At 40.2% G+C, this 27655-nt stretch overlaps 1 protein-coding gene across 18 annotated transcripts in view; it reads left to right on the top strand.

Moving 5' to 3' along the window:
• Window positions 1-27655, top strand: part of LOC145510122 (uncharacterized) — an 838825-nt gene that overhangs the window by 188527 nt on the left and 622643 nt on the right. For 4 of the 18 annotated variants that reach the window (XR_014056717.1, XR_014056706.1, XR_014056703.1 and 1 more), the window contains exon 3: window positions 14247-14327. The exons of 2 other annotated variants lie outside the window; for them this stretch is intronic. The gene's annotated coding sequence lies outside the window, so the exon portion shown is untranslated. Of the gene's footprint in view, window positions 1-6187; window positions 6293-8873; window positions 10387-14246; window positions 14375-16066; window positions 19655-27655 lie in introns of those variants that run through there. 12 more of the 18 variants (XR_014056698.1, XR_014056699.1, XR_014056714.1 and 9 more) reach the window with 5 other exon arrangements.

Raw genomic sequence — 27655 nt, forward strand, 5'->3', positions numbered from 1 at the left:
GAAGAGTCTTATGGTCAAGCAAATGACAGAGTTTAGCAGTTAAGTTTTTAAAGGCAGGGTTTTTAGTTTGTTAATGTGGACTTCCAAGAGGAAACTGCAGTGCTCTCTAAGCTTTGTGTCTGCAGAATCCTTTGCCACAAACACCTGTCAATAGCTCATTAAACTCTAGTGTTTCTTTCAGTAGGCTTTGGAAAGTCCTAATCTGGTCAACTGCAGATGGTGACTGGAAACATGAAATTAAAAGACACTTGCTCCTTGGAAGAAAAGCTATGACCAACCTATACAGTATATTCAAAAGCAGAGACATTACTTTGCCAACAAAGGTCCATCTAGTCAAAGCTGCGGTTTTCCCAGTAGTCATGTATGGATGTGAGAGTGGGACTATAAAGAAAGCTGAGCACTGAAGCACTGATGCTTTTGAACTGTGGTGTTGAAGAAGACTCTTGAGAGTTCCTTGGACAGCAAGAAGATCCAACCAGTCAATCCAAAAGGAAATCAGTCCTGAATATTCATTGGAAGGATTGATGCTAAAGCTGAAACTCCAATACTTTGGCCACCTGATGAGAAGAACTGACTCATTGGAAAAGTCCCTGATGCAGGGAAAGTTTGAAGGCAGGAGGAGAAGGGGATGACAGAGGGTAACATGGTTGGATGGCATCACCGACTTGATGGACATGAGTTTGAGTAAGCTCTGAGAGTTGGTGATGGACAGGGAAGCCTGGTGTGCTGCAGTCCATGGGGTCCCAAAAGAGTTGGACACGACTGAGTGACTGAACTGAATCTGGTCAACCCTCATTTTACCAAGATAAAGCTGAGACGATGAGAGGGAAAATGGCTTGTCCAGAGTCACACTGAGGTTGCTGGGGCCAAACTAGACCCCCATCTTGATCTAGTGCCCTTCCCTCTGGTCTTTTCGCCCTCCTTTCCACTGCTCGGTAGCTGTTTCCACAGATGTACGAATGCTATCAGGATAGCACCTTGTCCTTCCGCCTCCCTCCCTTACTGAGTCTTCTCCTTTGGCTCCCAATGTTTTTGACTGCAACCCCGCCCCCTCATAGAGCCCTACGTCCTTTTACCCAGTAGTATTCTGTCACTTAACTTTCTTGTCATCTGCACCCTCCCTCCTGGATCCTGTTCTCTTCTAAGGTAGCCATTTTGCCCTAAACCACTGAAGGCTGAGAAGAGCTTCATGCATGTAGCAGATGCTGTCATGCTCTGTCAGATCCCCTTAGACCCTTTTCGTGTACCTTCCTCTGGTGGTTTTTCTTTTATGACCTGTCCTTGTTATTTTGTGTTTTTGAAGGACACTCTTGTTCTATAGGGGGGGCTTCACCCAAATTCTCAGAGTGGTAGAAGTACCTGGGGTTTATTTGCCCAGGGCTGCTCTTGGCCAACAGCTGATTTGTGTGGGAGTGTGAAAGCCCAACTTTCTTGTCTCAAATTGAGACAAATTATGAGGCATGTGACTTCCATTCCAGGATTCCCTGTGGGATCAGGATGAATCTACTCTTCATTTGGATTTGCCAGAAAGCAAACCTTGGCTTAGCTTCTTCCTCTCCTCATCCTGCTTTTCTCTTGTTGATTTCTTCTGGGAGCATTTCTTTAACAAATCACTTGCCTGTGAACCCTCCTCCCAAGATCTAAGTCTAAGGAATCTCACCTATCACACTACGTTTCCACATCTTAGAGAGATACATACACATTTGTTATGAAGGGAGGATATAATGGAAATATCAGCCACTGTGACAAAGCCAGAGTTTAATATATTTTGGGGGTGAATAGGTAGTATGGAGGATAAGTCAGGAGGGCTTTAATGAGCCCTGCAAACTGAGCCATAGGGGTGACTTACATTTTGTTGTGTTAGACTTATTCTTAGTAACAGAAGGAGAAGACAAAGCTAGGAATGCCCTTATTTGGGCAAATATATGTAAGCATATATTTGGTTTTATGGATTGGAGCAGGTGTCATGGAGGGAAAATGGATGCTTTTTATTTTGCATTTAGGAAGTTCTATTTCAGGATTGGTTCTCAGATGTGCTAAGTTCTCCTGTAGCCATCACCAACATGCCACCAATTCTTCTTTACCCTGCACATGCTGGCAGCGTATTTAAAATCACCATGCCCAAAGGACATGGTTTTTATCCTCTAGCAGACAGTTCAATTAGTCAAGATTCTGAAAAAGCCAATTGGAACATTTTTTTGGTCCCATGTATTCAAGTCACCCAACTCTTCCAAGCTGGGTGGTGATTCTGAGAGCAGCAAATTTACCCACCTCTAAGGCATCAGGTTTATTACTTTTTGATGGGCTTCTGGAGGCATGGAGTAGGCTGCCAATATGGTTTATATATTGAACAATGCCAACACCAGCAGAAAATGGAAAGGAGAGCTTTCTTTTCCTTGGACTATTTGGAATGAATATGTTAAGGAGCTGTGATGAAAGAACCCATTTCTTGTTCTTCTGCCATGACACACTCAAAGTCAATGCATTCATGCTGATTTCAATCCTATAGTATCTTGGTGATACCTGGATCCCCGTACTTGAAAGATATAGGGAATCATTTTTCCATATTTCTTCTCTCAAGCTTAACATATTAATATGGCAGATTGATAATGCTAGAAGGAGGGATGCTTGAACACACAGACAGACTTCTTCTGAGTGCTCCAACTAGTAGCCTCTTTTTCAGAGTGAACCTCAGTGCATTGGCACCAAGTCACAGGATTTAAAATGTGAAAGACAGCGTCTACTTCAACCTCCTTCTTTTTCCTCGAGGAAAACTAAGTTTTAAATATATAACAAAATATGACTCAAGGGAAGTGTGTTGGGCCCATAAACTAGAGACTAATAGAATGAAACAATTTTCTATTGCAGTCACTTATTTTAAGAAAGCAACTTGATGGTGATGGGAGAAATGAAAAGAATCTGTATTGTGTAGTCAGTAGACCTGGGTTCAGATCTTGAGTTCACTACTAGATGTAACTTGGGTAAAATGCTTAAATTCACTGAGTTTTAGTTTCTTTACTCTTAAAAACAGAACAGAAATAGCTTCTTGGCAGGGGAATTAAGCTGAAAAAATCTTTAGAATGTGTTTAGTTCAGAGTTGGCCTGTAGCAAGAGCTACACAAATGTTCTCATGCCTTTCTTTTCCTCCCGAGACACAGAGCTGATGCTTGGCAAATCTGGCTTTTCAGTTCTTCTTACTTCTGGTTTGTTATTCCTTCTACCCTACCTTCATTCATCCCTTGACTCTTACTTAGTCTGAACAATTTTCTTCTTGTGGCTGGGTTGGTGAATAGCTTTGTCTAACTGAACATTTTAGAAAATTAGCAATTGTAAGATGGGGAGTAAAAATAAGACTCACAGAATGGAAGGGTTTATTCTAGATACAGAGTAGCAAGCATGGTTGATAATGGAGGAAGTGATATTGATTGATTACTTCGTGAACTCAGTAAATATTTATTGAGCACATGCAATGATTTATAACTCAGAGGTGAGGGAAGCAGAATGGGTGGCCTCTGTGCTCACCAAGTCAGATCCTGACTGACCTTTACTCCCTTTGAGCTTGTGAAAGATACAGCAGAATACAGATTGAATAAAAGGACTCTATAGTAGGCATAGCTTGTGATCAGAATGCGGAACTCACAAGAGATAGCAAAAGCAGAAAATGTGGCTTTTAAAAATATTAAGGAAAACATAGGCAAAACACTCTCCGACATAAATCACAGCAGGATCCTCCATGACCCACCTCCCAGAATATTGGAAATAAAAGCAAAAATAAACAAATGGGACCTAATTAAAATTAAAAGCTTTTGTACAACAAAGGAAACTATAAGCAAGGTGAAAAGACAGCCTTCAGAATGGGAGAAAATAAGAGCAAATGAAGCAACAGACAAACAATTAATCTCAAAAATATACAAGCAACTTCTGCAGCTGAATTCCAGAAAAATAAACGACCCAATCAAAAAATGGGCCAAAGAACTAAACAGACATTTCTCCAAAGAAGACATACAGATGGCTAACAAACACATGAAAAGATGCTCAACATCGCTCATTATTAGAGAAATGCAAATCAAAACCACAATGAGATATCATTTCACACCAGTCAGAATGGCTGCTATCCAAAAGTCTACAAGCAATAAATGCTGGAGAGGGTGTGGAGAAAAGGGAACCCTCTTACACTGTTGGTGGGAATGCAAACTAGTACAGCCACTATGGAGAACAGTGTGGAGATTCCTTAAAAAACCGGGAATAGAACTGCCATATGACCCAGCAATCCCACTGCTGGGCATACACACTGAAGAAACCAGAATTGACAGAGACGCATGTACCCCAATGTTCATCGCAGCACTGTTTACAATAGCCAGGACATGGAAGCAACCTAGATGTCCATCAGCAGACGAATGGATAAGGAAGCTGTGGTACATATACACAATGGAATATTACTCAGCCATTAAAAAAAATACATTTGAATCGGTTCTACTGAGATGGATGAAACTGGAGCCCATTATACAGAGTGAAGTAAGCCAGAAAGAAAAACAACAATACAGTATACTAATGCATATATATGGAATTTGAAAGATGGTAACAATAACCCTATATGCGAGACAGAATAAGAGACACAGATGCATAGAACAATTTTATGGACTCTGAGGGAGAAGGTGAGGGTGGGACGTTCTGGGAGAATAGCATTGAAACATGTATATTATCATATGTGAAACAGAACACCATTCCATGTTCGATGCATGAGACAAATGCTCAGGGCCGGGGCAATGGGATGACCCAGAGGGATGGGATGGGGAGGGAGGTGGGTGGGGTGTCCAGGAAGGGGAACACATGTAAACCCATGGCTGATTCATGTCAATGTATGGCAAAAACTATTACAATATTTTAAAGTAATTAGCCCCCAACTAAAATAAATAAATTTATTAAAAAAAAAATATTAAGGAAAAAACTGATGAGAGTTGAATAACTTGCTGTAAAGGGAAAGAACGACATTTTGGAGATATTCCAACCTTAGAGACTGATGCAGATAAGACAGAACTGTCTCCATACTTCATTCTTTTAGCAATAAAATGCAGTTATTAATATGATAGCTCCCAGCAGTGAGCACTTATTAAGCACCCGGCATTGTGCTGTGTGTTTTAAACGTGTTATCTCACATAATCTTCATAGAATGGGCTAGCAGGTTATAATATTATTCTTGTTTTTATAGATAAGGAATTTGGGATACTAGAAAAGTTTGATGAAATGACTCAGGGTCCGATTCATGGTTCAGATTCAGGCAGTCTGCACACTTGAGCAATTACTGAATATCTCTGCAGTTCCGTCTCCTTGTCTGTAAAATGTCCCTATCCCAGGGTTCTGCTGACAATTAAGTGAGATAACATTAATGCAAGTGTGTGATTCATCTGCCAAACAGATCGGTGACCAGCTTTCCTAGTTTTATTGGAGTTTTCCCATTTTTAGCACTGAAAGTCTGCTTCCTTGGCAGTCTCTCACTTCCAGGCAAATCTAGACAATTGCCTCCATGAAAATATCATTCTAACCTGAAGACTATTTGGACAGGACAGAGGAGCCTGATGGGCTACAGTCCATGGGGTTGCAAAAAGTTGGACACGACTTAGCGCCTGAACACGCACACTTACTAATAGATTAGGGGAACAGGAAGCAGCTCAAGGAGGCAAACGAATTTTCAGCTGATGTTCTAAGCCTCTGTCAACTCTTGTGAGCTGAAAGACTTAAGGGATAGTCTTGCTGATAAAGCCTATGAGAAAAGTGGGGGAGTTAGAGCAGGGTTTGAGAAACAGGATGCTTGTCAAGTCATGGTGCTAATGCTTCTAATCTGTTAGCCTCCCATGCACAGCCTGTCAAGTGTTCAGAGCCCAGGGGTAAGTTACTGATTACAAAGATTAGAGGGGGTGGTTATGGTGGGGAATTCAGATGGCAAACTCTGCTACCTTTGGCATCTGTACGTACAGACTTCTCCCTTCCCCCATTCATAGAACATGGATCTTCAATTTGAATCTGATTTTGCCATTGACTAATTATGTGATATTGGACAAGCTATTTCATCTTTTTAATCCTTAATTACTGCATCCATAAAATGGAAATGGTGAGGTCACACTGATGTATTTTGATGGTCCATATTGATTGAGTTGATTCAAGTTACTTATTTACTGTTTCATTGTAGGGATGAAGCAGGTCATGGTCCCATCAGAATTGGGAGGTATCATACAGAAGATATGAAAGAGGCATATACTCACCTGGCTCTTGATCCTTTTTCTTTGTGGCACTTGTGAGTTTTTTACTCTTTTAGAAAATATAGTGAAATATGCATCGCCGACTCAATGGACATGGGTTAGGGTGGACTCCGGGAGTTGGTGATAAACAGGGAGGCCTGGCGTGCTGCGGTTCATGGGGTCACAAAGAGTCGGACAAAACTGAGCGACTGAACTGAACTGATGCACATAAATGGCTGAATATAACAAGATGGACAGTGTAGAGAGTGATGATAAATAAACAACCACATATCCACCATCCAGCCTAAGAAGTAGAACATCTTCAATCTTTGATGACACCTGTGTACCCTTCATTTTCACTGTTGTACAGTGTTCCAGTGGATAAATATATTTCAACCTATTTAAGCAAAGGAGAAAAGGAAAGATATTCCCATCTGAATGCAGAGTTCCAAAGAATAGCAAGGAGAGATAAGAAAGCCTTCCTCAGTGATCAGTGCAAAGAAATAGAGGAAAACAACAGATTGGGAAAGACTAGAGATCTCTTCAAGAAAATTAGAGATACCAAAGGAACATTTCATGCAAAGATAGGCTTGATAAAGGACAGAAATGGTATGGACCTAACAGAAGCAGAAGATATTAAGAAGAGGTGGCAAGAATACACAGAAGAACTGTACAAAAAGGATCTTCACGACCCAGATAATCACGATGGTGTGATCACTCACCTAGAGCCAGACATCCTGGAATGTGAAGTCAAGTCAGCCTTAGAAAGCATCACTATGAACAAAGCTAGTGGAGGTGATGGAATTCTAGTTGAACTATTTCATATCCTCAAAGGTGATGCTGTGAAAGTTCTGCACTCGATATGCCAGCAAATTTGGAAAACTCAGCAGTGGCCACAGGACTGGAAAAGGTCAGTTTTTGTTCCAATCCCAAAGAAAGGCAATGCCAAAGAATGCTCAAACTACTGCACAATTGCATTCATCTCACATGCTAGTAAAGTAATGCTCAAAATTCCCCAAGCCAGGCTTCAGCAATATGTGAACCGTGAACTTCCAGATGTTCAAGCCAGTTTTAGAAAAGGCAGAGGAACCAGAGATCAAATTGCCAATATCCGCTGGATCATCGAAAAAGCAAGAGAGTTATTCTGAAAGAGATGGGAATACCAGACCATCTGACCTGTCTCTTGAGAAACCTGTATGCAGATCAGGAAGCAACAGTTAGAACTGGACATGGAACAACAGACTGGTTCCAAATAGGAAAAGGAGTACGTCAAGGCTGTATATTGTCACCCTGCTTATTTAACTTATATGCAGAGTACATCATGAGAAACGCTGGGCTGGAAGAAACACAAGCTGGAATCAAGATTGCCAGGAGAAATATCAATAACCTCAGATATGCAGATGACACCACCCTTATGGCAGAAAGTGAAGAAGAACTAAAGAGCCTCTTGATGAAGGTGAAAGAGGAGAGTGAAAAAGTTGGCTTAAAGCTCAACGTTCAGAAAACTAAGATCATGGCATCTGGTCTCATCACTCCATGGGAAATAGATGGGGAAACAGTGGAAACAGTGTCAGACTTTATTTTTTTGGGCTCCAGAATCACTGCTGATGGTGACTGCAGCCATGAAATTAAAAGACGCTTACTCCTTGGAAGGAAGGTTATGGCCAACCTAGATAGCATATTTAAAAGCAGAGACATTACTTTGCCAACAAAAGTCCGTCTAGTCAAGGCTATGGTTTTTCCAGTGGTCATGTATGGATGTGAGAGTTGGATGGTGAAGAAAGCTGAGCGCCGAAGAATTGATGCTTTTGAACTGTGGTGTTGGAGAAGACTCTTAAGAGTCCCTTGGACTGCAAGGAGATCCAATCAATCCATCCTAAAAGAGATCAATCCTGGGTGTTCATTGGAAGGTCTGATGTTGAAGCTGAAACTCCAATACTTTGGCCACCTCATGCGAAGGGTTGACTCATTGGAAAAAACCCTAATGCTGGGTAGGATTGGGGGCGGGAGGAGAAGGGGATGACAGAGGATGAGATGGTTGGATGACATCACCGACTCAATGGACATGGGTTTGGGTAGACTCCGGGAGTTGGTGATGGACAGAGAGGCCTGGCGTCCTGCAATTCATGGGGTCGCAAAGAGTCGGACACGACTGAGCGACTGAACTGAACTGAACTGATCTGAATCCATGATACTTTTGAGGGGGCATTTGAGTTGTTTCAAGTTTTGTTTTTATTTTCCTGTTACAGACAATGCTGTCAACATTTTCACACATATCTTCCTAATACACCAAGACAAGTGTTTCTCTACTGTGTACATTTAAGAATGGAACTGTTGGATTGGAGAATAGATGTATTTTCTACTTTATGCTCATTGTTTTCTCAGATGTTTATAGAAGTTGCTGTCCCACCTGCAATGGGTGGGAATTCCACCACCGCAATTCTTGCTATTGTCAGACTTATTAGTTTTCGCCTAAGATGTGAAATCATATCTTATTGAAATTAATACATTGTTTTCTTATTACTTATAAGATTGAATATCTTGTATGTTTATTGCTATTCATTGTTTCCTTTTGTGTGAAATGTCTGTTCATGTCTTTTGCTAATTTTCTATTTTTATTTCTTATATTTGTTGCAGATATCTCTTCCCGGTGGTTTTCTTGCCATTGTCTTTGAAGAGTGGTTTGTTATCTTGTCATGTGTTTAATTGTTTCCCAGGTGGTTCAGTGGTAAAGAATCTGTCTGTCAATGCAGGAGACGCAGGTTTGGTCCCTGGGTTGGGAAGATCCCCTGGAGAAGGAAATGGCAAGCCACTCCAGTATTCTTGCCTGGAAAATCCCATGGATGAGGAGCCTGGCAAACCATAGTCCATGGGGCTGCAAAGAGTTGGACACAACTGAGCAACTAACATGTTTATGTTCCCAGAAAAAAGACAATTTAGGAAAATGAAACATGATGGGGGAGGATATTTGAAATTATAGGGGCAGCTGGGTATTGGGTAGAAAAAGGAGTAGGTAAGGGGACACTCAGAACTTTGAAAATATCCCTGTAAACTGTGAATTTTAAAGACTGGCAGAAGTTCTCTAATCTGATATAATAGGAACAGTTGCACAGTTAATTAAAAAATAGTTGAATCAGGGTATCATTAAAAAACACATTTATACATTTTATTTTAACTTAAGACACATAATATATTCATTGACTCATCATTTGATGTCTGGCCAAGGTCTTTGTTTTCTGGCCAAGTGGCTGCTTTTGGAGTTCCTTGCTTTTCTTGCGCCAGACACTCCAAATGCATCATCTGTGAATTCCATGTTTTAAAAAATTGTATCTTATCAACTTAAAAGAAACTTGGGAAGTAATCTCAGCATGGAGTCCTTCCAGAGGTTTACTACCATTCCCTGTCTTATAGTGATCTTTTTTCTCAAAGATTGAACCTGAGAATAATTTCTCTATAAGAACACCTTTATCAAGCCTATACAAAACATTTAACTTAGTTTTTAAAAAACTTATTTTTAATTTGAGGATAATTGCTTTACAATGTTTTGTTGGCTTCTGCCATACAGCAACGTGAATCAGCCATAAGTATACATATATTCCCTCCCTCTTGAGCTTCCTCCCTACCCTCACCCCATCCCACCCCTCTAGGTTGTCACAGACTATGGGTTGAGCTCCAAATTTTGTACAGTAAAGAAAACTATAAACAAGATGAAAAGACAGCCTGCAGAATGAGAGAAAATAATTGCAAATGAAACAACTGACAAAGAATGAATCTCCAAAATATATAAGGAGCTCATGCAGCTCAATATCAGAAAAACAAACAACCCAATCAAAAAGTGGGTGGAAGACCTAAACAGATGTTTCTCCAAAGAAGACATGCAGATAGCCAAGAAAAACTTGAAAAGATGCTCAACATCACTCATTATTAGAGAAATTAAAATCGAAACTACAATGAAGTATCATCTCACACCATCAGAATGATCATCATCAAAAAATCTACAAACAATAAATGCTGGAGAGGGTGTGGAGAAAAAGGAGCCCTCCTACATTGTTGGTGGAAATGTAAATTGATATAGCCACTAAGGAGAACATTATTGGAGATTCCTTAACTTAGTTTTGATAGAAATGAAAACTGTGTTTTCATACTTACATTTTGTCTGTTTGTTTCTATTAAATTAAATCACTTAATTACAATAGCAGCACAACTGCCACAAACAAGGTTGGGCATAACAATGTTTGGGCATCAGTTATGAGTTGTAAAAAGGTCAAGGGAAGCTTGGATCCATCTAGTGGACAGTCAGGTAGGGGGCATTTAATGTGGTTTCTAATGTAACTCACTGGAGGGTATGTGCTGTCTTTTTTCTGAAATGTTCTGAAAAATCCTCATTGTTCATCCCTAGCTCTCTGTGGGTGGATCATTGGAGGCAACCCAAGGAAGGGTTGAACTTTACTTTGGAGTTTCTTCAGTGGAAAACAGAGATGGTCCCCTGGACATGGGAGTCAGGGAGAAAGAGGCAATTGAGTATTGAGGAAATTACAGCTGTAGAGCTTCCCCCACACTGCAGAATAGGGATTTTGAGGTAATCCTATTTAGATTTCAAGGATTTGAGAAGATCCAGATGACATGATAAAGAAATAAATGCATTCCAGGAGCTCAAATGTAAATTCAAAAGAAAATTCTCCAATATCTTTTCATAGATATCTGTATATTTTGAGAGCACCAGACAGAGGTGATTTTAAAAGTGTCTTTTTCTTTGGGCCATGAATTCTCTCCACAGAAAGATCTGCATATTATGCCACCTTTGCCGTCCTTGCAATCTCTGTTTGCCTGGGGCTTAGCCTGGCTGAGAGATTGAGGTGGGAGGAAGGAAGAAGGAAGAAGGAGTCTTTGCCTATACAGGAAGGGGTATCACCTTCCCAGGTAGTGCTAGCTGTAGAAGAACCTGGCTGCCAATTCAGGAAACATAAAAAGTGGGTTTGATTGCTGGGTCAGAAAGATCCCCTGGAGAAGGGCATGGCAACCCATTCCAGTAGTCTTGTCTGGAGACTCGCCATGGATAGGGGAGCCTGGTGGGCTACAGTCCATAGAATTGCAAAGAATCACCTTCCTGCCTTGGTTTAAGAAACGATGCCTAGACAGTAATGCTCATCCCTTGTCTTGTTTGTGGAGCACCTCACAGTTAATAACTGAACTTTAATTCCAGTCCTGTCTGCTCCACACCATGTCTTGGTTACTCTTGGGGGTAGACTTAATGCTTGTCTTGGCATATTTAAGAGCATAGTAAAAATGCACATTTGATAAAAATGGTAGTGAAGGAACCCTCTATTCTTTCATAATACTTTTGAATAAATTAGTTTTTTGGATTAGTGGAAAGAGAATACTTGTTTCAAGGGAACACGTGAAAGTTTTTGAGCAGGGGGTATGTTTCCTAAATATTCAGAGTATATAAGAGTACTTGAGAGAGAAATTTAGCTTACTTGGAGACCCTGGGAATTAAAGGCAACATGAAACATTGGGTTCCTAATTGGAAGGATTCGTTCTAATATACCAAAAAGGAGAGTAATGGATGAACAAAACCATGCTTTTCTTCACAGTTTTGTCTGATGTCTCTGGTCCTGATTATTTGGCTCCACTGACTGATCTTGGTTCCTTCCTGTTCTCTGGAATAGCTGACAACTGACCTTGTGAAATTCCTTTCTCATATACCTTGTATGTATCAGCTTCCAATTTCCTTGAGCATACGGAAGCTCTGGTTCTTCCCCTGTGCACAGTGAGGGGCTGATAAGTATTTATATTGCATTTAGCAGAGGTTGGAGTGGCCATGTGCTGGCACTGCGTCCTACACTTTCTTTAGTACATATTCAAGGACGAAATCACTGGACACATGTTGGTTTAGCAGGTTTCCTTATCTAGGCTCCAAATTCTCAGAAAACCTGGACTGTTTTTCATTAAGAGCAATAACTTTTTAAACTAATTAAAAATTGAGATATAACTGACATACACTGTTATGTTAGTTTTGTGTGTACAACATAATGATTAGATGTTTGTATGTATTATGAGAGGATCAAAATAAGTCTAGTTAACATCCATCATCATACATAATTATAGATTTTTTTCTTGTGATGGGAATTTTAAGATATATTCTCTTAGCAGCTTTCAAAGAAGATACTCTTTTTAATAGCTAATCCTTAGTTGAGTTTTTACTGTGAACAGATATTGAACTAGATACTTTCTATGCATTATCTCATTGAACTTTCCCAACAAAACTGTGGGATGAGTACTGTTGTTTTGAAGAAATTGAGGCTGCCCAAGGAAAAAGAAAAAAGCTTCTGAGTGACAGAGCCATGATTTGAATTTGGTTTCTCTGACTTTAAAGCTGATGCTCTTAAAGGGAAGTGTTACTCGCTCAGTTGTGTCTGACTCTTTGTAACCCTATGGACTGTAGCTACCAGGCTCCTCTGCCCATGGGATTTTCCAGGTAAGAATACTGGAGTGGGTTGCCATTTCCTTCTCCAGGGATCTTCCCAACCCAGGGACTGAACCCGGGTCTCCAGCATTGCAGATGGATTCTTTACTGCCTGAGCCACCAGGGAACTGACCCTGTGGAATTATTGCCTCCTGAACAACCAGAGAAGGCTCCACTTTTCTTCTCAGCTTTATAGAGACCAGAGGGAGTGTCTTATCACCCCATTCTGCAGAATTGCCTGAGCTGAACTCTATTGTTAGCTAAAAAGCTATCCACTTGGATTCTTCTAGTATGTGAGGAATCTGGAAATTGCTGCTTCATCTCAGGATCACAGTGTTCCGGTCAGAGCAACAGAAATTTCCAAACATCTTGGGGCTAATGGCACTATAAAACCCAAGTATTTGTAGGCCAAGGCTAGGGGAGCTCTAGGAACAGGGCAAATAAGAATGGCCATCTGAGAAACTCAGCCAGATGTATGGGAAAAAAAACAACAACAGAGCAAAACCAAGGGATGAAAGAATTTGGTTAGGTATGTCTGTGACTTTCTGGGACACTTGGAAATTGTACAATTCTCAGTCTCATATGCTCAAGAACTATTGCACTTCTCTTTCCTTGAAAACTATGGTCCCCAACCGTTTTGGCACCAGAGACCAGTTTCATGGAAGACAATTTTTTCCATAGACCGGAGGTCGGGGAGGAGGCATGGTTTTGGGTTGATCCAAGCGCATTGCATTTATCGTGCCCTGTAAATGGCAAACCACTGCAGTATTCTTGCCTGAGAAATCCCATGGGCAGAGGAGCCTGACATAAAAAGTCAGACCCGATTGAAGTGACTTAGCACATATTACTCTTACTATTGGACTTCCCTGGTGGCTCAGACAGTAAGTCTGCCTACAATGGGGGAGACCCGGGTTCAATCCCTGGGTTGAGAAGAACCCCTGGAGAAGGAAATGGCAATCCACTCTAGTACTCTTGCCTGGAAAATCCCATGGACGGAGGAGCTTGGTAGGCTACAATCCATGGGGTCACAAAGAGTTGGACACTATTGAGCGACTTCATTTTCACTTTCTTTTACTATTACATTAGCTCCACCTCAGATCATTAGGCATAGATCCCAGGGATTGGGGACCCCTACTTTAAAACAACTGAGGTTCTCTCTCTCTGGTGGGTTAGAAATTCAACCTTACTTAGTCTTGGGGACATCTCTTGGGGAGGGTCCTGGGTCATTGGCCCTCAGTGTGCCTTGGTTGCTGAGAACCACGTGGTATGATTCTTGCCTTGCTGCTTTTAATCCACAAATGGAACAAGATCATCTTTGTTAAAGCAGAGAACTACACAGCCATTCTTTGCGGAAATCTCGCTATTTTTCCAGAACATTACTAGTCAGCCCCCTCAGGTCTCTGCTGCTTGTTGAGAGAATGCAGCTCTTTGTCTTCCTCTTCAACTTTTGAAAATATCTTTAATTTTTAGAGAAATTATTTTTATTCTTGCTTTTCTCAGAGGAATTCCCTTTAATCTCCAACTCTATTTCCCCATCTCTTTAGGACTCCTGGCATGCTCTCTTTTGCAGATTTAGGCCAGGAATTGCAAACTCAAGTGACTGCAGAGGCCAGATAAGAATGGAGGTGAGTAAAATAGCTTGGTAGGTCTGTCTAGAGGGGGCTGCTGCCTAGTTCTGGCTTGCTGTCATCACTCATGTTGCCCTGTGTTGCTGAATCTTCTGATTTTTCAAGAAAATCTAGAAATCAAGATTTTATGAGCAATCTCTTTCCTGTCAAGTGTTGCCTCAGGCATTTAAAATTATTCTGTGAAGGCCAAAGTAAAATGTCCATGGGCCACCAGGTTGCCATGGCCACTGCAGGCTTTTGAGAACAAAAACTAAGGAAGAAAAGGTTTTTATAGTCACAGACCTTCCCTGGGGCAGGGAAGCGCAGACTTTGGTACCTGACTGGATGCAAGGAAAAGGAAGGATGAAAAGATGGGAAGGAAAAGAACATAAATGAATTTCTCAAACGATTGTCCTACTACAAAAAAATGCTGCTTTTACTCACAGTGTCTGCTTTCCTGAAAAGGAAACGTCTTTGGGTTTTAGGCTTTGTTTTTTTCAAATCAGTTATTTGGGAATTTTAACTTACTTTTGGTTCAGCCTAATCTTAACTTACTTGTGGCACACACAGGACTGGGTTTTGAGTGATCTTGTTTTATGAACATAGAGTTTATACTTGTTGGATGGTAAAGCCAGTATTATGTTTTATGTTGTTGGAATTAAGGTTTAGTGAAATTTATTTGATTCATTCCTAGTTTCTGAGGCAGATTTTGCTCAGTTTAGTTTTTCAAAACCACTTCTAACTCTGGAGAAACATTTCACAAGGCTGTGCCAATGACTCAAAGGATGAGAAGTGTGGAAGAATTTATAGAGTCAATTTCTTCTCTTCTACTACTGTTAATGAATGAATTTATATTTATGGAGCCCTCTATCAGTCCAGATTAATTTGACTGAAAGTAACAAATATCCAGTTCAAACTGGCTTAAGTAGAGAAGGGATTTCCATGGAAGAGTGAAAAATGATTTCTCTCTAGTGGTATGCTTCAGGAATCACATGGCTCAAGGGCTCCACTGATGTCATGAAGACTTGATTTGTCTCCATTTCTCAGCTCTGCCTCATGACTTATTCACTTCATTCTGAGGTTCCCTGTGATGGCCATGGGAGCTCCAGACTCAGAATCTCCTCACTGCTAGCAGACCCAGAAGAAAACATGATGCCTTCCTCCCATTAATCCTGTGAAAATCCTCTCTGGCTCTAATTTGGTTACAAGTCAACCTCCGCCACAACCCACAAAGCAACTGCTTGATGGAGAAGTCAGCTTTTTGATTGACTAAGCCTGAGTTAATATCAGTCCCACCTCTACCTCCCATCAATGCCAGTTGGAGCCTGAAGTGGAATCAGTTCTCTCCAAAACACAAGGACTGAGAGCTGGAGATGGGGCCTCCAGAGCAAGGTTGGGATGCTGTTACTTGAAGAAGGATCTATGGATGTTAGGAAAAATAACAGAGGTCTATGCTGAGTACTTAGAATAGTAAATATATGCTTTTCATCATCATATTTCCAATACATCATCTTCAGAATTCCTAACAAATGTGCCAATGGTGAATAGTGTTAACTTCATGTAATAGAGATATTATTTGGGGAAGTCAAATATAAAGGGAACATTGAATATTGTATGTGGAGGATTCTGGTTATATTTGGGAGAATTTAGAGATGGGGTAATAACTCATCAGGTGTCTGTGTCTTTTTTAAACAATGACACTAAAAGCTCTCTGAGGATGAGATTCATGACTTTTCCTGCTTGATCTTTTCTCACAGGCCCTGGCTTCATAAAGGTAAGCATATAAGAAATAATGGTTTGAACCATTGAGGAATCGATGACATGAAATAACAGCTACCACTTATGGAATGTTCTTTCCTAGGCTGTATAAGACTTGATTTAAAATCCTAACTATGCCAGCAAGTGACTCAATTATCTCAAACATCATCTATAAGATGGGCTTCCCTGGTGGCTCAGATGGTAAAGAATCTGTTTGCAATGTGGGAGACCTAGGTTCGATCCCTGGTTTGGGAAGATCCCCTGGAGAAGGCATGGCAATCCAGTCCAGTATTCTTGCCTGGAGAATCCCCATGGACAGAGGTGCCTGGTGGGCTACAGTCCATGGGGTCGCAAAGAGTCGGACACGACTGAACGACTAAGCATCGCATAGCACATCTATAAAATGGGACTAATAGCAATACTTATTCTGGATTCTTTTGAGACATAAATCTGACATAGAAAGACCTTGGCATGGTTAGCACTCACCAAGTGCTGGCTTTTATTATTTTTATGTTAGTTTTTAATGATTAACACTTGTTAATCATTAAAACATTATCATGCTTTATTCCTCAAAAAAAAAAAAAGACTTATCGGGAAAATACTATTTTTATCTCCCATTTACCTGCAAGAAAATAGGCTCAGAAAGTTGAAGCTACTCAGTCAGGGTCATATATAAGGAAAGGGTGGAGCTGGGATTGAAAACAGTTTTGCCTGCCTCCAGATTCCATGTCCTAAATTACTATTCTATTGTGCCTTCCTATCCTTTAGTACACCAACAGAGAAGTTACTCAATCCCTGAATTCCCGTTTCCTTGTGGGTAGGCGAGGCAAACCACTGGTAATGTGGAAAGAAACCAAATAACTTTTTGCCTTAATTTTTTTTTCCACATAGAGTAGTTCTGTAGAGTCCCTACACTTAAGCTTTTGTGTTTGTGACAAGTTCAAATGAATGTGCAATATAAGACCCTTCTTCAGTTAGACCAGAGCCTCTGATAAATGCTGTGGCCTCAGACACCTAGATGGCAACCCATGCATGGTTCATCTCAAAGCCATGATTGTTGCTGCAGGGATGACATTGGCTGTGAAGCCCCCTTCCTCTTACTCCTGGACAGTCAACAGGACATTTCACTGAGGAGCTAAGAAGTACCTACTCAGTTTGGGGCATTGTTCTGAGCAGTTAAAAACTATTATCTCATTGAATCTTCTCAAGAACACTTTGAGGCAAACCATCACCTGAGCTTTCATTCTGAATCCAAAATACATTACTTACTTGGTGCCAGACACTGTTCTAACTGCTTCATATATACTGAGTGACCTTGTTTAATCCTCACGAACAACCCTATGATGTAAGATACTATTATTATCATCCCTATCCAACTGTTAAGGACATGAAGTGTGGGAAGATGAAACCTGCCCAAGGTCACACATTTGGTAATTGGTGACCCTTGGGATTTGAACCCAAGCAATCTGGCCTCAGTAACTACTACTAGCTACCCTGGTCAGTCACCTCCTATTCCCTCTATAGCTTAAAGGAGTTAACTATTTTATTTTTTGCTCCTGGAACTTTAATCACATAAACACAGCAGCTCTGCCTAAGGTGGCCATTGTTGATCCTCAACATAAACCCAGTGACTGAATTTTCTAGAATATTTAGGTAATTAGAAAAGTAGGAAACTGTGAAGGGTGTTGGCCTTGTACTTAGATACTAGTCATTTATTGGCTATATGGCCTTGGACAAGTTACTTGCATCTTAGAGCTTCAATTCATTCATCAGTAAAATGGGGTAATAATGTGTCTGTCCTATGGGGAGTAGTGAAGATTCTATGAGGAAACCATATGAAGACCTCATATAATGCCTGAAATGAGGAAAGACTCCAGTAAGTAGTAGATATTTTTTATTGTTATAGACAAATATTTTGCCATTATAGAAACTGACTTTGTGTAGGTACTCTATTAAACCTGCCTTATAAACATCATTTTAAAAAATCTTCATTTTGTAATTAATCACTTGATGGTATTGTCTAATGAATCTAATGAACGTCAGTCTCTCTTCCTGAGCTATAAGCTGCACTAGACTGTACCTTTCACGTATATCTTCATGTTGTCCTCTCTTGGTACACGGCCTTACTGGGGGCCTGGGCATGCAGAAGGAACATCTTATGTCCAGTGACTTGAACAAGGTTTGGCCATTTGTAGAATAAAGCATTTAAGGACAGCACTGGATATAGGGACATCAGTTTAGAAAATCCAGTTGAGGATTTATTCTGTGCCGTTTGGGTCCAGGGTCATCTAATGGGCGGTTTTCTGTTCCAAGTACGGTTCAAGACTGACTTTATGCAAGTTTGGGTTTAGGCCAGTGTCCCCTGGAACATACCTTCTATGTATTTGCAGTGACTTTTCCCTTTGTTTGGGGGCCCTCAACTGTTGCACCCTACTTAAAATATTCTCCTCCAAAGTGGCCTATCCCTTGTTTCACTTAATAATTATTTGTGTTTGGAAGGAAAAACATTTACATGTTGACAGTTGTTCTCTGAGGGTATGAAGTACATAGCATAGATCTTGGCATAGTTTTTGTTAAAAAAAAACAAAAACAAAAAGAGAAGAAACCTAAAGATAGAGCTAGACTTTTACTTGAAACTGAAAAGATATCCTCTCCCACTCTTCCCCTCATAAACATTATATATACATATATTATAGTGACATTTTTAGTCCATTTTGAAATGTATTGATTTGTTTCCTGTGAGTCATTGTCTGTTTCTTCTATGTTAAAAAACATACTAAATATCAATGTGATGATATAAATATATATGTGTGGGTGGATGGGAGGGTGAAGGGAATTTTCCTTTAGATTCTAAGAAGGGAAATAGCTTTCTTCTAGGTTCCCACATCATCAATCAACTCATCACATCCTCAATCTACTTCATTTTCTCCCTCAAAACAAAACTGAATAATCACATGTGGTTTTAAAACTTGAGAAAAACATTTCAGAAAGTTCTGAGATGGTCCATTATTTGGTGGGATCATAGACATTTTTGTAGCCCAATTCTGGATTGAAGAGATGTCCAGACGCTATTTCCATTTTGGGCAGTAGAGGGCAGACGTCTCCAGTCCTGCCTTCCTTAAGATTACCCTGGCGACATTATGTTTATGCAAACAGCCTTTGACATAATAGCTTTGAAACAGCTGAAAATTGAATCGTGCCTTGAGGCCAAACATCTAGACCACCACCTTTGTTATATTCATCTGCCACAGTAAATTGGGTTCACCATTGGCTCCGGGAGCTGCTTTTTCCTGGATTCCAGTCCCACAATAACTTTGCGTAGGAGAAACACAAATGTGACTTCCTTACACAAAATGTTGGCTGGGTTTCATTTCGCAAATTCTTATCTGAGGGACTGGAGATTGCAGTGTGGATTTCTCCAGCCATCTGAAGAAAAGAAAATAAAAGGAAAACTAGAAACCTAAACCAAATCCATCTAATTCTGGAATTTCTCTGTGTGTTTCCGTAGTTTTTTAGCTTTCCCACTTAATCTAATTAGGGCTTTGCCTCCCGAAATAAATACCTAATAAAGAATGAACCTATTAAAAGACTAAATTTACTACACACCCGTTTGTGCAAGCGCTCTGCATGTTTCCTTGAAGCGGTAATGCCGATGAAATTGAACGTTGTTTGACTGGATAATGGTCTCCCGCTGTAAGACGGATTATAGAAAATAAACGTCGAGGGGGGGAAAGCCAGTCACTTTATTGAATTCCATCGATGATAATGCCATCACCTGAAATAGCTGCCTGAAAAGAGTGTAAATGGGAGTGAAGCAGCAGCATCTAGAGCCAATTTGCAACTGGGGAACAGTTCATTTTCTTGGAAGTAATTTTATTCTGTTTTGGGTTCACTGCCCTGGTTTGTGGGGGTTGACAAAAAGTAGATTTTTAAATGAAATCTGTTTGTGGGTATAACAAATGCTTTTCATAGGAGAGCATTTAGACATTGACTAATTGACTGAGTCATTCATTGATCAGTAAACATTTCATGAGGACCTATTGTGTGCTAGACACTATTTGGGAGCTGAGGGGATGCTAATGACCAAAACAGATGTGTTATTTCTCTCATGAAACTTACTGTCTAGTGGAGGATGTAGAATCCATTAGCAAATATTTATTAAACACCTACTTTGCAGCAAGATCATGATCACAAAATAACTACAAAATTGTAACCCGTATGAGTATTGTGAAGGCAAGGTGGTAAGGATGCTAGACCAGGATGTATGCCATTCTTTTGAAGAAAAATTTTAAGGCTTATCATGTAGTATCAAAGAGACTCCCAGGTCAGTATGGAGATCGGCCTATTAGAGAGTTTGTTAATATGCTTGTGAATTTGACTAATGGGTGCATAATCACTCAGCAAAGTTTTCTGGGATTCATGTTTCCTTTTCTTGATAGAAATCTATAGTAATTCCCATTTGATTTGCCTTATAGGATGGATATGTAAGTAAAATAAGAGAATATGCCCCAAAGTGCTTTGTAGTTAATGAAAATAACAAATTATCATGGGCTGATGCTTTCCTAGGGCTTACCCATATGGGGTCTTGCAGAATTCTTTGGGAGACAAGGGGAATGTAGGTTGATCAACAGTGAGCATTTCAAGCAGTTTATAGATAAGTGATGAAGTATATAGCACAGATGGTAAGATGTACTGGGAGAGGTCAGGGAAAAGGTAAACCTTGAAGAATGAGTAGGGCTTAGAGAGAGGAGAGCTGAAATCCTAGGCTAGTAAGCATTTTGGGTTTATGGAATGCTGGTACAGACATTAGCAGTAGAACACAGTGGGTAGGAGTGGGAGGCTGTCCTAGTAGATGCAGCTTAAGTTCTGGGTGGTGCCACAGGATACTCACAGACCATTTGTGAGGCTGACACCTGACATTATGTTAGATGGTACTTCAGAGGCTTTTTGCAAGGTCCTCCTCTGCTCGTTGGCATCTACCCTTCTCTTGCTCAGTGTCCTGTTCCTCATGTCTCACCCAGCTATTCCATATTTTCTACCACCCCTCCTCCAGGCCTTCCGTGCTCTTCCAGAACCCTGCTTTCCAAAGGTGTGTCTGGTTGTTAATTGGTGCGAAGACACTGATGGGAGAGCATGGGAACATTCACATTGGATTTCACTTTTCTGAAAAGACAGTGCTTAAAACCACAGCTTTTTAAACATGTGTAATGTATGAACCCCTTTTAAAGGAGAAAAATTCTCTGAACTGTAGAGAAAACAACCCCTATTTGGGAAATTCTGACCTAGTAAACTTTCAACTGCAAATTGTCACTGCAAAAGAGAAATTTTGGTCTTGTAGTTGGTAGACACTTTGTTTTTCTTTTGAAATTATCATTGAAATGAAAACATACGATTGAAAAATGTTTTTGAAACTCTTAGGCTCTTGAGAAAATAGGCCTTTCCTTGCCCATTAAATTAAGCACTGCAGGGGACTCCCTATACCACCAGGGTCTCAGTGCCCCTGTCACTTGCTCCATTTTTTCATTATATGTCTTATGACAGCCAAGTGGCATTTCTTTGATGATTAATGATGCTGGGGTTTCTTACCAATCCCCATACTACCTCCTTGTGAGGACCCAAGAAGGACCAGTTCCCTGAACTCCTGTTCAAAAGTACTGTTGCAGTTAGGATCAGTTCCACATTTAGCTGATGGAGAACTAGCCCTCTCTAGAAGTTTCTTGTAAAGTCTCAGAGATTCAGCTTCATCATCTCCCTCAGTGTTCATGTCTTCTTCAGGCCTCATGGAGAAATCTGGCCAGAGGAGACAGGCAGTTGGAGAAAATGTTTTAGATTTTGGGGCATGGTTTTGGTAAGCTCAAGAGAGCATCTTCATCTTTGAATGATTTTGAGCAAGCTGAATCATCCTTGCTTGTGCTTTTGTTATGTCTATATTTTGGGCAGCAGGAAAGGAAAAAGAGATTGGAAAAAAGGGCAAAGATAGAGCATAAGAAACAAAGGAGTGGGACTTCCTTGGTAGTTCAGTGGTTAAGACTCTGTGCTCCTAATGCAGCGGGCCTGGTTCGATCCCTTGTTGGGGGAACTAGATCCCACATGCCACAACTAAGAGTTTGCATGCCCCAACTAAAGATCCTGCATGCTGCAACGAGGACCTATCGCAGGCAAATAAATAAATAAATAAAATGTTAAAATAAAAAACCAGTGGAGAATTTGAGGGACAAAAAAAGAGAAAAGAAAGATGTTTCCTCATAGTAACATCAAAAAGGACATTAGGTAGTTGGACTAATATAATGAATGTTTTCTATACACCAGGCGATTTACGCTGCATCCTGCTATATAGTGTGGAGGAATCTCCACCCACAAAATCAGATATGGGATGTGTGTGTGTGTGTGTCTGTGTGTCTGTGTGTTTTAGTTGCTCAGTTGTGTCTGACTCTTTGTGACTCCATGGACTGTAGCCCACTAGGCTCCTGTGTCCATGGAATTCTCCAGGCAAGAATACTGGAGTGGGTAGCCATTCCCTTCTCCCAAGGGATTTTCCTGACCTAGGAATTGAATCTGAGTCTTGTGCATTGCAGGCAGATTCTTTACTGTCTGAGCCACCACCCTTGCATCCTGACGGTTGGAGGGAAATCCAGCTTGAATCACTGTGGGAGTTCCTTTAAACCTTGCCTGCTGCTCCCTGACCTCTACCTAGACATCTATTTGCCAAGGTTCTAGGCTTTTCCTTAATGCAAGATAGGCGTGGTGCAGTAGATCTGCCTTGAAGACCTCTTTAGAATATGATGAGAGGGTTTGGATATCTATCTAATTTTCTCACAGGTTTTTAAAAATATCTTTTGAATAGGTAGTACTTGCCTGTGGTTCAGAATTCAAAAGATATATCTTGAAGAGCCACTCTCCCACCCTTATTCCCCAACCACCCAGTTCTCCCCAGAGGCAACCACTATTAGCTGTTTCTTTTGTTACCTGCTAGAAATATTCTGTGCATGTATAATAATTGTCCTTGTGGTTGTTTGGTCACTAAGTCAGGACCAGCTCTTTGTGACCCCATGAACAGTAGCCCATTAGGCTCCTCTGTCCTTGGGGTTTTCCAGGCAAGAATACTGGAGTGCTTTGCCATTTCTTTCTCCAGGGCATCTTCCCGACCCAGGGATCAAACCCTCATCTCCTGCATCTCCTGCATTAGCAGGCAGATTCTTTACCACTGAGCCACTAGGGAAGCTCTATCATATATGAATACAATATGCTATTTTACACCTTTTTGCTTAGTATATATTTGATCTATTCACATAATTATATAAAGTTACTTCTTTAATTTTAGCCACTTCATACTGTATTCTACTTTATGCATTCACCATAATTCCTTTTACTAGCCCTCTTTTGATGGACATTCAGAATATTTCCATTTTTTTCCTAATATAAACAATGATACTATAACAATCCTGGGTATTGTGTACAAGTTCAGGTAAATTTCATGATAAATCATTAGACTTTAATTATTAAGTTGGAGGCTGTATGTATTTAAAATTTTGGTAAACATTACCAAATTGCCTTTCTCACAAGTTAAGTCAGTTCACTTTCCCATCAATGAGGTGTTAAAAGCATCTATTTTCCTACCTTCAATATAAGTAGTATAGTTTTTTTTTTTAATCTTTGTCAATCTGATAGCTAAAAGATGGTTTCTCAGTATAGTTTTTAGTGTTCATTTCTCTTGTTATGGGGAAGTTGAATATGCTTAACATTGTTTTAGCTTATTTTCTATGAATTGTATAGTCTTTGCCTATTTTTCCTTTGGTAGTTGGATTTTTCTTATTGATTTCTAAAGACTCTTTTTGTATTAATGAAAATAGCTTTTGTCCTATGATATGCATTACAATCTAGTTTTCCTCCAGTTTGTCATTTATCTTTGATTTTTCACCCTGACATTTTGTTTCATGCAAAATTTTGTGGAGTAAAATTCATCCATACATCTTTTTGGCTTCTGAATTTTACATAGAAATTAAAATTATAACATAAATTATAACATTTTCCCAGTGTTTTCTTCTAGAATCATTATGGTTTCATATTTTGCACTTTAATCTTTGGTTCATCTGGAATGCATATTGGTGTGAGTTAGGAATCAAAAATCATTCATTTTCCTAGCTGATTATTTTGTTTTCCAATACAGTTTTACTCATTTTGCAGTTCTTTAACAAAACAAATTAGAATTCTTTGAAATATATGCTGTTTCTGAATTCTGCTTGCAGAATCTGAATGGGAATAGTTGGCAGATAGCTTGATACCCCAGGTACACAAGTAATGAATAACTGCCATTGAAAAGTCAGGAAATGAGTCCCAGAGGCAGGAGTCAGGGAGAAGTCTACCTTCATTCCTTAACCCCTTTCGGGGACATTTATAGCCTTGAGAAGAAAGGGTTAGCTTTAGTGTTAACACTCTTGGGGCCAAACCTTGGCAGCAAGTGAAAACCTACTTAGAATTGATAGTAAATAAGGTATAATGAGCCCATGTTAAAAATATACTTTGCTATCATGTAGGAAGGTTATTTGGTTTATAATGGCTTTTTTCCTACTATAAATTATTTCCCAATATTTCTAAGGAATTTTTTTTCACAAAAATAGAAAGGTGATTTTTATCTCTAGAGGCACTGTTTCCTTTTTGTTTTTCCCCATAGAGTGATTTACTGTACTGGTTGCATTTTTTCCATAGTAAACTCCATTATACTGAATTTCTTTGTCCTATGTCACAGTCACAAATCATTTATCTTGGTTATTTTTGGGTAAAGATACTTTCCAATAAGAGATATAGTCATTCCATCACGTATTCCCCCCTGTCCTTGTCTCTCTCTGGGCCAGTGTCTCCATGAGATTCTTGGATCATCAATCAATTTTTGACTGGCCAATTCATTGAAGCAAAGCATTATCCAGTACTTTTGGTTGAGTTGACAGGACATTTGGTATAGTATGGATGCAGTAAAAGTATCTTTCAACAGATAGAACTCAAATCTTCATTGAGAATGCATTGATCTTAACATCTTTCAATGGAAAATAGGTGTGACAAGGGAGCCATCTGAGGTAAATACTTATCAGGAATTCTCACTTGGGAAAAGATCATACTCTCTAGGTCAGTTCTAAAAATTAGTGGGTGTAAAAAGTACCTGGGGAGTTTGTTAACCATGCAGATTCCTGGACCCCCCTCTCCCCCTGCAGGGTTCATGACTTAAGTTTAAGATGATTCCTGGGAATTTATTTGTTAGCAGACTCCTCAGGTGATTCTGATGTAAGCTGCCCACAGAAAACACTTTGAAGTTCTTAACCAAAATACAACTGACTCTTGAACAACATAGGGGATTATGGGCACTGACATTCCACACAGTCAAAAATCTTTGTATAACTTAAAGTTGCCCTTTGCTATACATGGTCTTCTGCAGCTGTGGTTCCTCTGTATCTGAGATTCCACATCTGTGGTTGCAACCATCTGTGGATCATGCAGTATTTACTATTGAGAAAATTTCACTTATAAGTAGACCCAACAGATCAAACTTATGTGGTTCAAGGGTACATTTATTAGGTAGTGCTGGTTTCCAGCACAGTAGGTGGGAGGCCAGATTTGACTTTGGACTTCCTCCTTCGTGTTCTCTCTGTGCTTTTCTCCTCTTGGTCTGCACTCTTCTATCATCTTCAATTCCACTTCACCCCAAGTGCTCTAGGCCTCTACTTGGCAGTATGTCTTTGGGTCTCATCTGCTTGCCATGGCCCATCTCCTTATGAAAGTAGACTGATTTGTTTTCCATCACCTGAGATTCCTGAGAGGCAACAGAATGGCTAGTTGCAGTGAACTAATAATTTTAGGTCGACCAACAACCTTTTTGGAATTCCAAGCCTGTTAATTCAGTCAGCATTTTTCAAGAGCCTGCTTGGGATAAGAAGATGAAGCACACAGCCACTACCTTCAAGGGGTTCATGGTCTAGAGCAGGAGTCAGCAATTTTTTTTTTTTTTTCCTGTAAAACGCCAAATAGTAAATATTTTAGGCTTTGTATACCACATGGGTTCTGTTCAGTTCAGTTCAGTCACTCAGTCGTGTCCGACTCTGCAACTCCATGAACCGCAGCATGCCAGGCCTCCCTGTCCATCACCAACTCCCAGAGTTTACCCAAATTCATGTCCATTGAGTGGGTGATGCCATCCAACCATTTCATCCTCTGTTGTCCCCTTCTCCCCCTGCCCTCAATCTTTCCCAGCATCAGGGTCTTTTCCAACGAGTCACCTCTTCACATCAGGTGGCAAAAGTATTGGAGTTTCAGCTTCCACATCAGTCCTTCCAATGAACACCCAAGACTGATCTCCTTTAGGATGGACTGGTTGTTCTCCTTGCAGTCCAAGGAACTCTCAAGAGTCTTCTCCAACACCACAGTTCAAAAGCATCAATTCTTCAGCGCTCAGCTTTCTTTATAGTCCAACTCTCACATCCATACATGACCACTGGAAAAACCATAGCCTTAACTAGATGGACCTTTGTTGGCAAAGTAATGTCTCTGCTTTTTAATATGCTGTCTAAGTTGGTCATAACTTTCCTTCCAAGGGGTAAATATCTTTTAATTTCATGGCTACAATCACCATATGTGGTGATTTTGGAGCCCCCAAAAATAAAGTCAGCTGCTGTTTCAACTGTTTCCCCATCTATTTGCCATGAAGTGATGGTTACAACTACTTAACTTTGCCATTATAGTGTGAAAGCAACCATGGACAATACAATAAGTGTGTGTCTGTGTTCTAATAGGGCTTTCCCAATGGCTCAGAGGGTAAAGAATCTGCCTGCAATGCAGGAGACACAGGAGACATGGGTTTGATCCCTGGGTCAGGAAGATTCCCTGGAGAAGGAAATGGCAACTCACTCCAGTATTCTTGCCTGAAAAATCCTATGGACAGAGGAGCCTGGTGGGCTACAGTCCATGGGTTTGCAGAGTCAGACAAGACTAAGCGTGGCATAATGTTGTAATAAAATTTTATTTACAAAAATAGTCTCTAGTCTATAGGGTATGGGCAAGCAATCAATGACATGCATTGTGATTTAATACTGAAATCGAGACTAGTGCCAGGGCTAGCAGTTGTGCTTCATCTCAGGAGTCAGCTCTGGTCAGTTGGTAGTGACTGCCTAGAGCATTCTGTTCATTCATTCGTGCACTCAACAAATATTTACTTATTTAGTGCTCTATGCCAGGTTTAGTGGAACAAACTGCTATTATTTATTAACTGTATTTTCCATGGGTAAGGGAGTTGCAGCACTGGGGCTATGTATTTGCCATCCATGTGCTATGTCTTAAGAATACAGAAATGAATAAGGAATATTCCACATGTATAACCCCATAGATTCAATGAACTCAACAGTTGAACTAATGTAGTAAAGTACTATTATACTCCTTTTACAGAAGTTAAAGGGATGCTAAGAAATGTACTAAAGATCACCAAGCTAGGGAGCTATGGAAAAGCATTTTAGCCCATGTCTCCTGCTCATAAATCCAACAACTTTTTAACTACATCCAAGCTGTTTTTAATAACAGTGATTTATAGTACAGAGTTCATGGTTTGA

This window comes from Giraffa tippelskirchi, chromosome 6, assembly GCF_054371585.1.
Source record: "Giraffa tippelskirchi isolate mGirTip1 chromosome 6, T2T-mGirTip1v1.2.pri, whole genome shotgun sequence".
Classification (NCBI taxonomy): Eukaryota; Metazoa; Chordata; class Mammalia; order Artiodactyla; family Giraffidae; genus Giraffa; species Giraffa tippelskirchi.